An 11610-nucleotide genomic window follows, 5' to 3' on the forward strand; every position below is an offset into this window, starting at 1 on the left:
GTCACATGGGTTCACTTATACACAGATACTTGTTCTGATAAATATGGGGCAGTAGTATAAATGTATTTTCTCTTCCTTATAGTTTTCTTTTTTTTAAGATTTTATTTATTTATTCATGAGAGATACAGAGAGATAGAGGCAGAGACATAGACAGAGGGGGAAGCAGGCTCCCTATGGGGAGCCCGATGCAGGACTCAATCCCAGGACTTGGCGATCACAACCCCAGCCGAGGGCAGACACTTGACCACTGAGTCACCCAGGTGCCCCCTTATGGTTTTCTTAATAATATTTTCTTTTCTCTAGCTCACTTTATACTAAGAATACAGTATATGGTACATATAATATATAAAATACGTGTTAACTGCTTATGTTATTGGTAAGGCTTCTGGTCAACACTAGGCTATTAGTTTTGGGGGAGTCAGGTTATACAGAGGTTTTCGACTGTGTTGAGGGTTGGTACTTGTAACCCCCACATTGTTCAAGGGTCACTTAACCTTCCTGATCATTTTACTTCAAAACTATTACTGTTGGTTTAAGCCGCTAGGACTTGATCAGTGCCACCCTCACCTGCATCCACCCTTACAGATGTGCATAATTTGAAGCTCCGGAAGTGTTTTTTGCAGGGTGGGTGGGGGACTTATAGTCCTTAACACCTAGAAGACACCTAGGCCATTATGTGAATAAATCTAACCCTCAGAAGGTTATATAAGCATTTCAAGAGGGAGAAACCTTTTGCAAAATTTATTTTGTAAATGGTATTATTTCACCTTAACCCCAACACAGTGGAACCCACTCCCCCCACATTTACGTGACTTAAAATGTTGACATGAACTTTCAGAGGCCTGAGATAATCAATTGCTGATGAGCAAAGTGTGGTGAAGTTGATATTGCACACATAAGCTTGTCAGTGTGTAAACAGTTACAAATTTTAGTAATGTGTGTTCACAGTCTTAAAGATGCCCGTGTCTTTTGCCTCAATAATCCCACTTCAAAATCAGTGCCAAAGATTGCATAAAGAGCTCATATGCTTAAAGATATTCATTACATGGTTGTTGTTTTGGTTTGGTTTGGTTTTCATAATGAAAAGGAGTAGAAACAATAGGGGAAAATGGAAAGTGTCCAACAGTAAATGAATAGTTATGGAAATTAAGGAATGCTATGTTTAAAAAGACTATAATAACAGGAAAGTGCTTAAGTGAAAAAAATTGTATGCCAAATTGTATTTATGATTTTACGGCAAGTGATTTATTCAATTTCTGCTAAAAATGCATAGACTTGATAAACTGGAATGAGTTACATTGCAGAATTGATTTTGGCCCTTTGGCATTTCTCCCCATGTTAGGCTGAACTAGTTTAAAAGGCAGTGGTAGAAGAGTACTGGGTGGAAAAAGATAGGAAAGCTCTAAAGCAGGAGAGCAGGGAGAGAGGACCAGCCTGACTGCATATGCAAATACAATTTTTTAAAAAGGTACTCATTAAAACCGTGATACTGGTGTATGGACAGATAAAGGGACCAGAGTATAAAGTCTAGAAATAAAAACAATATATACCAGATTGAGAATATGATAAAGGCGGATTCTCAAATCAGATAAATATGAACTTTATTAAAAAACTGTTGTTGGAACAACCAAGGCGGATATCTGACATCTGGAAAAAGATACAGTTGGATGTGTCACTTGCAACATGTACCAGGATGAACTCCAAATGGCTCCAATATCTAGATGGAGAAATTGAAATAACAAAAACAACTGAAGAAAACATGGGAAAATTCATTTTTAACTTACCAGCAGTGATGGCCTTTTATGAATGATTCAAAAGATTGATAAATGTGACTACATAAAAATGAAAACTTTAACATAAAAAAATAAGCAAAGACAAATTATAAACTGAGGGTAAGATTTGCAATTCTTGTTGAAGGTGAAGGACTAATCTCCCTAATATATAAAAGTTCCTTAAGAAGATAGATTAAAGAAGACAAACCACCTTGATAGAACATCAGTAGATATATAGGAGATTCACAGAAACACAAATGGACCTGAAACACATGAAAAACCCTCAACCTCGATCCTAATAACTGAACATAGCAATTCTTACTTAATAGATTAACTACAAAAGAAAATTAAAAAGATCAACTACAATCAGTTAAGTGTGACAAAACACTGGATATGTTCACGTGATACCCTCATGTGAATGTACAAGGTTATTCACTGTGGCACTGTCTGGAATAGCAAAATATTGGAAACAAACCAAGTGTCCAGTGTTAGCAGACTGTTTAATAAACTGTAGTATATCCATATAATCACGGTTGTACTGACTAAGTAAATATAAAAATAAGGAGGAAGTGCTCTATGTCCTGATTTGGAAAGTTCCTTAGAATATGTTGTTAAGGGGCACCTGGGTGGCTGAGTTGGTTAAGCAACTGACTCTTGATTTTGGCTCAGGTCATGATCTCAGGGTCGTGGGATCAAGCCCCGTGTGACCATATGTTTACATTTCTTTTGGGTAAATACCTAGGAGTGGAGTTGGTGGGTCATATAATTGTATAAATGTAAGCTTGCCTTTATAAGAAATAGCCAAACTGGGGTACCTGAGTGGCTCAGTCCATTAAGTGTCTGGCTTAAGCTCAGGTTATGATCTCAGGGTCCTGGGATCAAGCCCCAAATCTTGCTCTCTGCACATCAGGGAGTCTGCTTCTCCCTCTCCCTCTCCTTCTTCCCAGTCCCTAGTAAACTCTCTATGAATTTGTCTATCCTGGGTACTTCATAAGGGGAGTTGGATAATATTTGACCTTTTGTATTTGGCTTACTGCACTCATTGCTAAGTGCAGCATAATGTTTTCAAGGTTTATCCACATTGTAGCATGTATCAGAAGTCCATTTCTTTGTGTGGCTAAATAATATTTCATTGTGTGGATATATGATTTGTTTATCCATTCATCAGTTGATGGATACTTGGGTTGTTTCCACCATTTGGCTACTGTGAGCTATGCTGCTGTGAATGTAAGTGTACGAGTTCTGTTCAAGTCCCTGCTCAGAATGCCACCTTTTGTGTTAACAACCTTGTTATCTGTAGACAGAGACCCTGGAAAAATACACATGAAACTGTAGGGGGGGAACAATCATTTTCTCTTTATCCTTCTAGATTCCTGGCTAAGACTCCCAGTAATAAAACACAGATTAACAGGAGAAAAACAAACAGAAGTTTAATAAGATATATACCATATATACAAGGGAGAGACCCAGGGAAATAGTAATATTTTGTAAAGTAGCCCAAACCATCACCTTAAATACATCTTCACTTAAAGACAAAATAAAGGTGTTGGGGAGTGGGGAGGTCAGGTAAAGGAGGGTGAGGCTGCTAGGCAGATTTAAGTCGATGCCTTTTCCATTGAGTTTCTTGTGATTTAGTCATCCTTTTCTTGGTACAGAGAGGGAGACACCCTTACAAATGGACATATAGGATGTACAAATGTACAAATCTCCATTTGTAAGGGTGTCTCCCTCTCTGTACCAAGAAAAGGATGACGAAAGGGTAAAATCCACTCTGTTTTCAGAGATTCTCCTGTGTTCTCTCAAAAATACTCAGCTCAAAATAATCCTTATGTCAAGAGGGATATTTTAGGGTAGCATATTCTGCCCCTTTCATTCTTACTTCTAAAAGTTCCCCGTGAAGTTTCATAATTCCGAACCTGAGTTGACACGTGGTTCCATAGCTCAGTGAACCAGACTCCTGGTCCTGAGAATAAGTCAAAGAATTGTGTCTCATTTTGGGAAGCAATGATGCTTGTGGGGTACCAGAGTGAGGCCTACATGGTGCAAGGAATTGGGTATCTAATAAGAAGCATTTCTGTGAAAACAAAAGCAAAACAAAGGTTAATGGCTAGGACCAACTACAAACTCAGTTTTGGAATCCAGAGGGCAGTCAAGAAGATTACTAGATGTTGGGTTCACAGCATCTTTAAATGGAGCAAGGGCAGGCAGTGACAGCCTGACAAATTTTTCCTGATTTCCAGTTTGAATGTCTCTGGGGATGTCATTATGTGTCCTGATGAACTTTCTGAGTGGCCTACAGAGTAACAGGCATGAAGATTATTTAAACACGAACTATTGTGGTGCTTTCTCTAAAATTTATATCCTTAGTTCTTAAGGCCCCCCAAATATCCTGAGGTTCCTGGGCCTTCCAGGAAGTAATCTTTCCTTATTCACCTGGTAAAGCTATTGGCAACCCTGTAAGCAAGGTACCAGGCTGTTTTTTTTAAGAAACTTTATTGACAGGATGCCTGGGTAGCTCACTGGTTGAGTGTCTGCCTTTGACTCAGTTATGATTCTGGGGTCCTGGAATCGAGTCCTGCATCAGGCTCCCCATAGGGAGCCTGTTTCTCCCTCTGCCTATGTCTCTGCCTCTCTCTGTGTGTGTATTTCATGAATCAATAAATAAAATCTTAAAAAAAAAAAGAAACTTTATTGGCTCTATAAAGTCAACCTTAGGGGGACCTGGCTGGTTCAGTCAGTAGAGCATGTGACTCTTGATCTCGGGGTTGTGAGTTTGAGTCCCAGGTTGTATGTGGAAATTACTTAAAAATAAAATCTGTGAGGGGGCACCTGGGTGGCTAAGTCAGTTAAGCATCTGACTCTTGATTTCAGCTCAGGTCATGATCTCAGGGTCATGGGATCTACCTCCACATGGGCTCCCTGCTGAGCTCAGAGTCTGTTTCTCTCCTTCTCCCTCTTCCTTTGCCCCACCCCCTGTATATTATCTCTCTTTCTAATAAATAAATAAATCTTAAAAAATTTTTAAATTAAAAAAATAAATAAAATCTGTGAAAAAATAAAGTAAACCTTAGTGCCTTAAAGCTATTTGGTCATATCTGCATCTATGCACATCATTCTCAAATAATAGCATTCCAACAAAGCCTTGGTAATATAACCCATGTTTCCAATTGTGTCCTGTTACAAGGAGAACATGTTCTTATTGAATTTATGAAAATAAGAATACTCGATAAGAACTTCATAATTCTGTAAATATAAGGTTGGGAGAAAATGATAAATATTTGAATTCTGTTTGCAAAGTTATAACTTATCAAATTGCTGTAAGTTATAGATAGTTTAAGAGAGGTTTCCTCAAATCTGAAAAAAGTAGAACCTCAAATAATCAGCAATATTTCAAACAAAAAGTCATAAAAGTTATAATCTTCATCAGTTCATTCAGCTCCATGTAATGATTCTTATTGATCTTCACATTTTCTTAGCAATTTTATGAATACATCAGTTTCTCCATTAAAGTTCTGTGAATTCTCACCCAGGTCAAGTGTATGAACTAAAACTTATTAGAAACCTATACTCGGGATCCCCGGGTGGCGCAGCGGTTTGGCGCCTGCCTTTGGCCCAGGGCGCGATCCTGGAGACCCGGGATCGAATCCCACATCAGGCTCCCGGTGCATGGAGCCTGCTTCTCCCTCTGCCTATGTCTCTGCCTCTCTCTCTTTCTCTCTCTGTGACTATCATAAATAAATAAAAATTAAAAAAAAAAAAAAAGAAACGTATACTCGTCAGAGTTCTTTCCAAGGAATCTCTTTGAAGATGAGCACTTTTACAAAAGCATCAGAGTAAAACAGTAACTATCTGTAAATGACAAAAGCCATTAAAAATGGCTATGGCAAAAGAGCTGATGAGAGTCCATTATAATGCAATTGAAAAGGAAATCTGGCCATTCCTCTGACATATTAAAATAATAACTAGAATTGCAACATGATGTTATACAAGGACACATTAAATTTTTAGGAATTTCACACAGTTTCTGGAAAACTTACATTAATAATATTACATTATTTGACAATACTTCTTATATAATTTAACATAACGAATCAGCCTAATTAGTTTAAAATCTCTTTTTATAAGGTGAAAGCACAAACCCTTTTGACATATTCCAAGAATCCCATGGAAAATCACAAAGTTAAGGTCAAAGACTTCTCTTAGAATTTGATTTGGAAGGGATCCTTGGGTGGCTCAGCGGTTTGGCGCCTGCCTTTGGCTCAGGGCGCGATCCTGGAGTCCCGCGATCTTTAAAAAAATAATAATAATTTGATTTGGAGAAGCTTGTCAAGAACATCAACAAGTTTGGTCATTTGACTGAATAGGATCACGGATCACTATGAAACAATACTTAATTATCTATTTTACCAAAGTGGCAATAAAAAAATGTCAAAGGCAAAAACAGAAGGTTACATAGTTTTGAACAAAATTTAGTTCTTTTAATACTAAGAAGACTCAGTTTCCTTAAGTAATCAAAGGCCTAAAGATAAAGGCAACATGAAGTACAAGAAATTATTTTGATAAGACAGAAAAATCTTTGCTTTCTAGGCAGATTACCTGAAAGGTAAAGAGAAACCTTTCACAATGTCTTATCAAGAACAGACCTATGGTCCAAGAAAACTTGACTGCACAAGATTCCCTCTCTCCCAATTCTCAAAAAAATTGTTTTAAAGATTTTATTTATTTATTCATGAGACACACACAGAGAGAGGCAGAGACAGGCAGAGAGAGAGGCAGGGTCCCCACGAGGAGCCGGATGTGGGACTTGATTCCGGGACTCCAGGATCACGCCCTGAGCAAAAGGCAGATGCTTAACCGCTGAACGACCCAGGCATCCCCCAATTCTCAAATTTCTATATTCACTTAGTTTGTCCTTTATTCTTCCCTTTTGTATTCTGAAACAGCCAGTCATTTTACTTTAGGACAAAATTACTTTCTTTTCTCTTAACAAAAATGCATCTCTACTCCTTATACCTTATTTTACCAAAAACACATTTACTTTCCTTACATATACAGTTGTTTTCCCTTTTTATTTCTAGTAGATCTAATTACATATATTAATTAGAATTCTTTTTTTTTTTTTATTAATTAGAATTCTTAACCCTTCGAGGGCAGCCCGGTGGCTCAGCGGTTTAGCGCCGCCTTCAGCCCTGGGCTTGATCCTGGAGACCCAGGATTGAGTCCCACGTTGGGTTCCCTGCATGGAGCCTGCTTCTCCCTCGGCCTGTGTCTCTGCCTCTCTCTCTCTCTGTATCTCTCGTGAATAAATAAATAAAATCTTAAAAAAAAAAAAAGAATTCTTAACCCTTCGAAACTGTGATTTTTAGTAAAAACTAAGAAATAAGTGCTTGTGAACCATCTGTTACACCAGCATTCTTTAGATTGGCAAATTTATAAATAGTTTCCATAATTTCTAGAAGCATTTTCTTCCTCATAGTAAATTTTTCAATGTGTCACAAGACATGTTTACTGATCAACCCAAATATCATGAGTTCCTCTGTAATAAAAAGCCAAAAATAGATAAACCTGTGTTCAATCGTTAACACCTCAATATTTTATCTTATTTGAGGGGCACCTGGGTGGCTCAGTTGGTTAAGCATCCTACTCTTGGTTTCAGCTCAAGTCATGATCTTAGGGTCATGGGATCCAGCCCTGGGTTGAGCTCTGCACTCAGCACAGAGTCTACTAGTCCCTCTCCCTCCCCCTCTCCTCTCCTCTCCCCCTCCCCCCTCTTTCTCATGCTCTCTCTTCCTAAAATAAATAAGTAAATAAATAAATAAAATCTTTAAAGAAAAATTTTTTTTACCTTACTTGAAAATGATCTAGATATCCAGTGAATATTAATCATTTAACTTAGCTTAGTATACTCTTAAGTTTTCAAGTTATCAAAAAGATTTTTGAATCTATTTTAAGTAGACATACAGTAAAACATAATTATCATTGAAAAGTTCATTTATAAACTTTTATCCTACTTCCATTTAATTTACTTGTTCTTAACAATTATATTTAGATTACTCATGAAAATTTCATGAGACATTGAAGAGCTAACCATTACTTCAAATTTTTTTTTCTTGTTAACCAATTCTCTAACAGGGGGAACTTGAATGTATCTTCTTTGATTAGTAAATCCAGGTAGGAAAAAAGTTGTATGTCTGCATTATATTAAATGCTGATAACTCTGAAGACATGCCTATTTTAATAAAACGAACAAACTTAAGCTAGCTTTTACTCACTGAAGCTTATCCTTTATCACATGAACTTAAAAACATTTGAGTTAGTTTCCATATTTTTGAGAGTTTTAGGAGTACTTAATTTATATAAGTGGTTCTTTTTCTTTAAGCCAATTCAATAGAGCTCTTTACAATTAATTTTGGCAATACCATCCAAAGGAAGAAAAATCACACATCTATATCATACAGGATGTCTTTTGAAGACAAAAGAAAGATGGTGTGGGCTGGGGAGGCCAGTTATGGAGGATTATCAGGAAAAACACAGTAAACAAGGGTAAATTTGTTATGTAGATTTAAGTTAGATGCTTCCCCTCATTGAGTTTCTAGTGATTTAAGAGTCATCTTTCTCTTGCTGGTAACAGAAGAGGGGGAAAGACTTTCTTACAAATGGAGATTTCCTTTATAAATTTAAATTTCCCTTATGAAAGGATAAATTCTACTCTGCTTTCAGAGATTCTCCTGTGTGTGCAGCTTCTCAAAAATAATCAGCTCAAAATAATCCTTATGCCAAAGAGGCATATTTTGGGGTGGTATATTTTGCTGCCTTCAACACTAACAAAAGTGGATGAGGGTGAGGAAGGAACCGAGAAGGTAGATTATGTGGATTAAGACTTCTTATTCGGCATACCTTTTTACATTGTTTTTAAGTTTGACCATCGTAAATGTATTATCTAAGCAAAAAAATCCAAATCTTGTGACATTCTTAAATTACTAACACCAAGGGACCCATTACCTAAGGTAGAAACCTACATATGGGGAGGGCGAAGGGACAAAGTAGACATGAATAGCAAGCTACCCACTCTCTAGTCAATGAGCTATTTATACAAGTTCAAATTGAATAAAGAATAATTTAGCTACTTAATTTATTCATTCAAAAATGTGAATTAAGTTTTTCTTTTATGCAAAGGACAGGATGTCAAATTATACTGATTATTTTTACCCCTAATGAATATATTAAAATAATGATGCTTGTAAACAGCACACAGCATTGCTAATAATATTATCGTGCTCTTTTTCAAGTTACAATGTTCTAGGATAGAAAATAAAATAATCTCATAGGAGGAGAACGGTGGTTGAAGAAAGTTAATTGCCCAGGGAAACAAGTGAAATACAAAACAAAGCTCAATTTCCCTGGTTCTGTCAGGAGTAGATAGCATTGCTAGAGAAATTAAATTCTCACTGCCTCATACCCTCTTCCAAAAAAGTAGGATTCTGATGGCCCATGACCAGAAAAAGGAGATTCAGAAGCCATTGTCTCTTATCATAACCAGAAATCCCAGAGCGAAAGGAGAGAAAATGGGTGGGAAATATCAGAGAGGGTAACAGAACATGAGAGACTCCTAACTCTGGGAAACGAACAAGGGGTAGTGGAAGGGGAGATGGGCAGGGGGATGGGGTGACTGGGTGATGGGCACTGAGGGGGGCACTGGACGGGATGAGCACTGGGTGTTATGCTATATGCTGGCAAAGTGAACTCCAATAAAAGAATGTACAAAAAAAAAAAAGAAAGAAAGAAAGAAAGAAAAAAAGAAAGAAAGAAAGAAATCCCAGAGCAAGAGAGAAATCATTCATTTTTCAAAGAAAGACAATAACACAAAGTTAGTAATGACATCCAATAATTTGAAAAACGAGAAAAAGTAGAACTCAGATCAGTAAACATGCTACAATTAAAAAGTATTCAGATGAGACAATTGTTCAAGTGGGTCGGAGATGGTAAAGGAAATAACCCTCAATCAGATACAAATGCTTAAAGTCATATACAAAATTCATTGCAGCATCTGGCTAATCAGAGGCAATCCAAAGTTTGTTAGTGGTTCCCAGGAAAATTCCTTCTGTGGCTTTATCTTTTCTGGCTAGTTTTTCTATAACTCAACACACTTCCTCAGGGGACTAGAAGGAAACACGTGGTCAGCTCAGCCAGCCCTGAGTATGTCAGGAGACAGGAAGGCTGCCAACAGCCCCATTCCCCAATGTGTATCTTCCTACCCATAAGCAGGTTTCAAAATAACATTTCTCACTCCAGAATATCTAGCACATTCTGACAGTTCACGGAATGGCAAAATTGGATCTGTTCTTTGAGGGGGCTTTGAGAGTATATTTCTTGCAAAACTTCTGAGACCTTACATTCACTGGAGAAACATCCAGAACATCAGACCACTAAAAACAAACATACAAGACAGAACAAATAAAAAAGACCAGTCTTTCCAGCAATCTGCTGTGCCATAATCACCTGGAGTTGTCTCCATGGCCAGGAGCTAAATGAGATGTTGCCCCCCCTCAGGCAGGTAGCCTATTCACTTTCTCTGGATTTGAACCCTTTTCCAAATTGGAGTGCGTGTGTGCGCATGCGTGTGTGTGTGTGTGTGTGTGTGTGTGTGTGTTTCAGCTATTGTTACCTGCAGTTGGAAGAACAAATATTAAGAAGGACATTTGCCTAAAGACTGCTATAACCTCAGAGTCTTTAGTCACATAAATGCATCCAAACATTTCACAAATGGAGGTGGGAGGGGGGGAGGGAGGTGAGCTTTGTGGGTTTATTATCACAGTTGAAAAAGTCATCTTGGAGAAAAAGCTGATCCCTCAATACTACAAGGTGCAATTAGTAGAGTTCATTTCCATCCTCTCGTATTCAATTATTCTAGCATTGGATGAATTTTAAAAATCATTGCAAGCATTAAAAAAATCTGACTTAGTGCAATTATGCTGTACTTTGATTTGAGAGGGTAGTTAGCAGTGTTTTTTTTTTTTTTTTTTAATAAGCTCTATGCCCTACGTGGGGCTTGAACTCATGACCCCGAGATCAAGAGTTGGGTGCCAGCCAGGTGCCCCATGGAGCTTGTTTTTAACAGGTATTCTACTTTGCTGGAGGGGCAGATTTATGATTCTTTTTGCAAAAAGATATATGTAAGGTGGGGCACCTGGCTGGCTTAGTCAGTAGAGCATGTGTATCTTGATCATAGCTTTGAGAAAGAACCCTGTAAGGTAGCATTCTTTTTATTGAAAAATGAAAAAGCTAAGCATACTAATCCACTGATTTTAAAGAGCCATTTTAATGCAATTTTAAGGTTGTTATAAAGCCATTCTGAAGCAAATGTATGGCATTTAAATGACTAGGTGAAATGATTATATGGGATTTTTTCTTATTTATTATTTTCTGTTTTCCAAATTTTCCATGACATAACTTTAAAAAAATTTTTTAAGCAAAGTTACATGTGCCTATAATTTAATAGTGATTGTTGCAAAGAACAGCAGTCTCCCAAGCCCACAAGCCCATATCTTCAGAGGCAAAAACTTTCTTTTTAAAACGAATATAATTTAGGGATGCTTGGGTGGCTCAGTGGTTGAGCATCTGCCTTCAGCTCAGAGCGTGATCCTGGGTTCCCAGGATCATGTCCTGCATGGGGCTCCTGGCAGGAAGCCTGCTTATGCCTCTGCCTGCCTCTCTCTGTGTGTCTCTCATGAATGAATGAATGAATGAATGAATGAATGAATAAATAAATAAATAAAATCTTTTAAAATGTAAGTTGATTTTTTAAAAATGTATTTAATTTGAGTCTCATTGAATCACA

This window comes from Canis lupus, chromosome X (assembly GCF_003254725.2).
Source record: "Canis lupus dingo isolate Sandy chromosome X, ASM325472v2, whole genome shotgun sequence".
Classification (NCBI taxonomy): domain Eukaryota; kingdom Metazoa; phylum Chordata; class Mammalia; order Carnivora; family Canidae; genus Canis; species Canis lupus.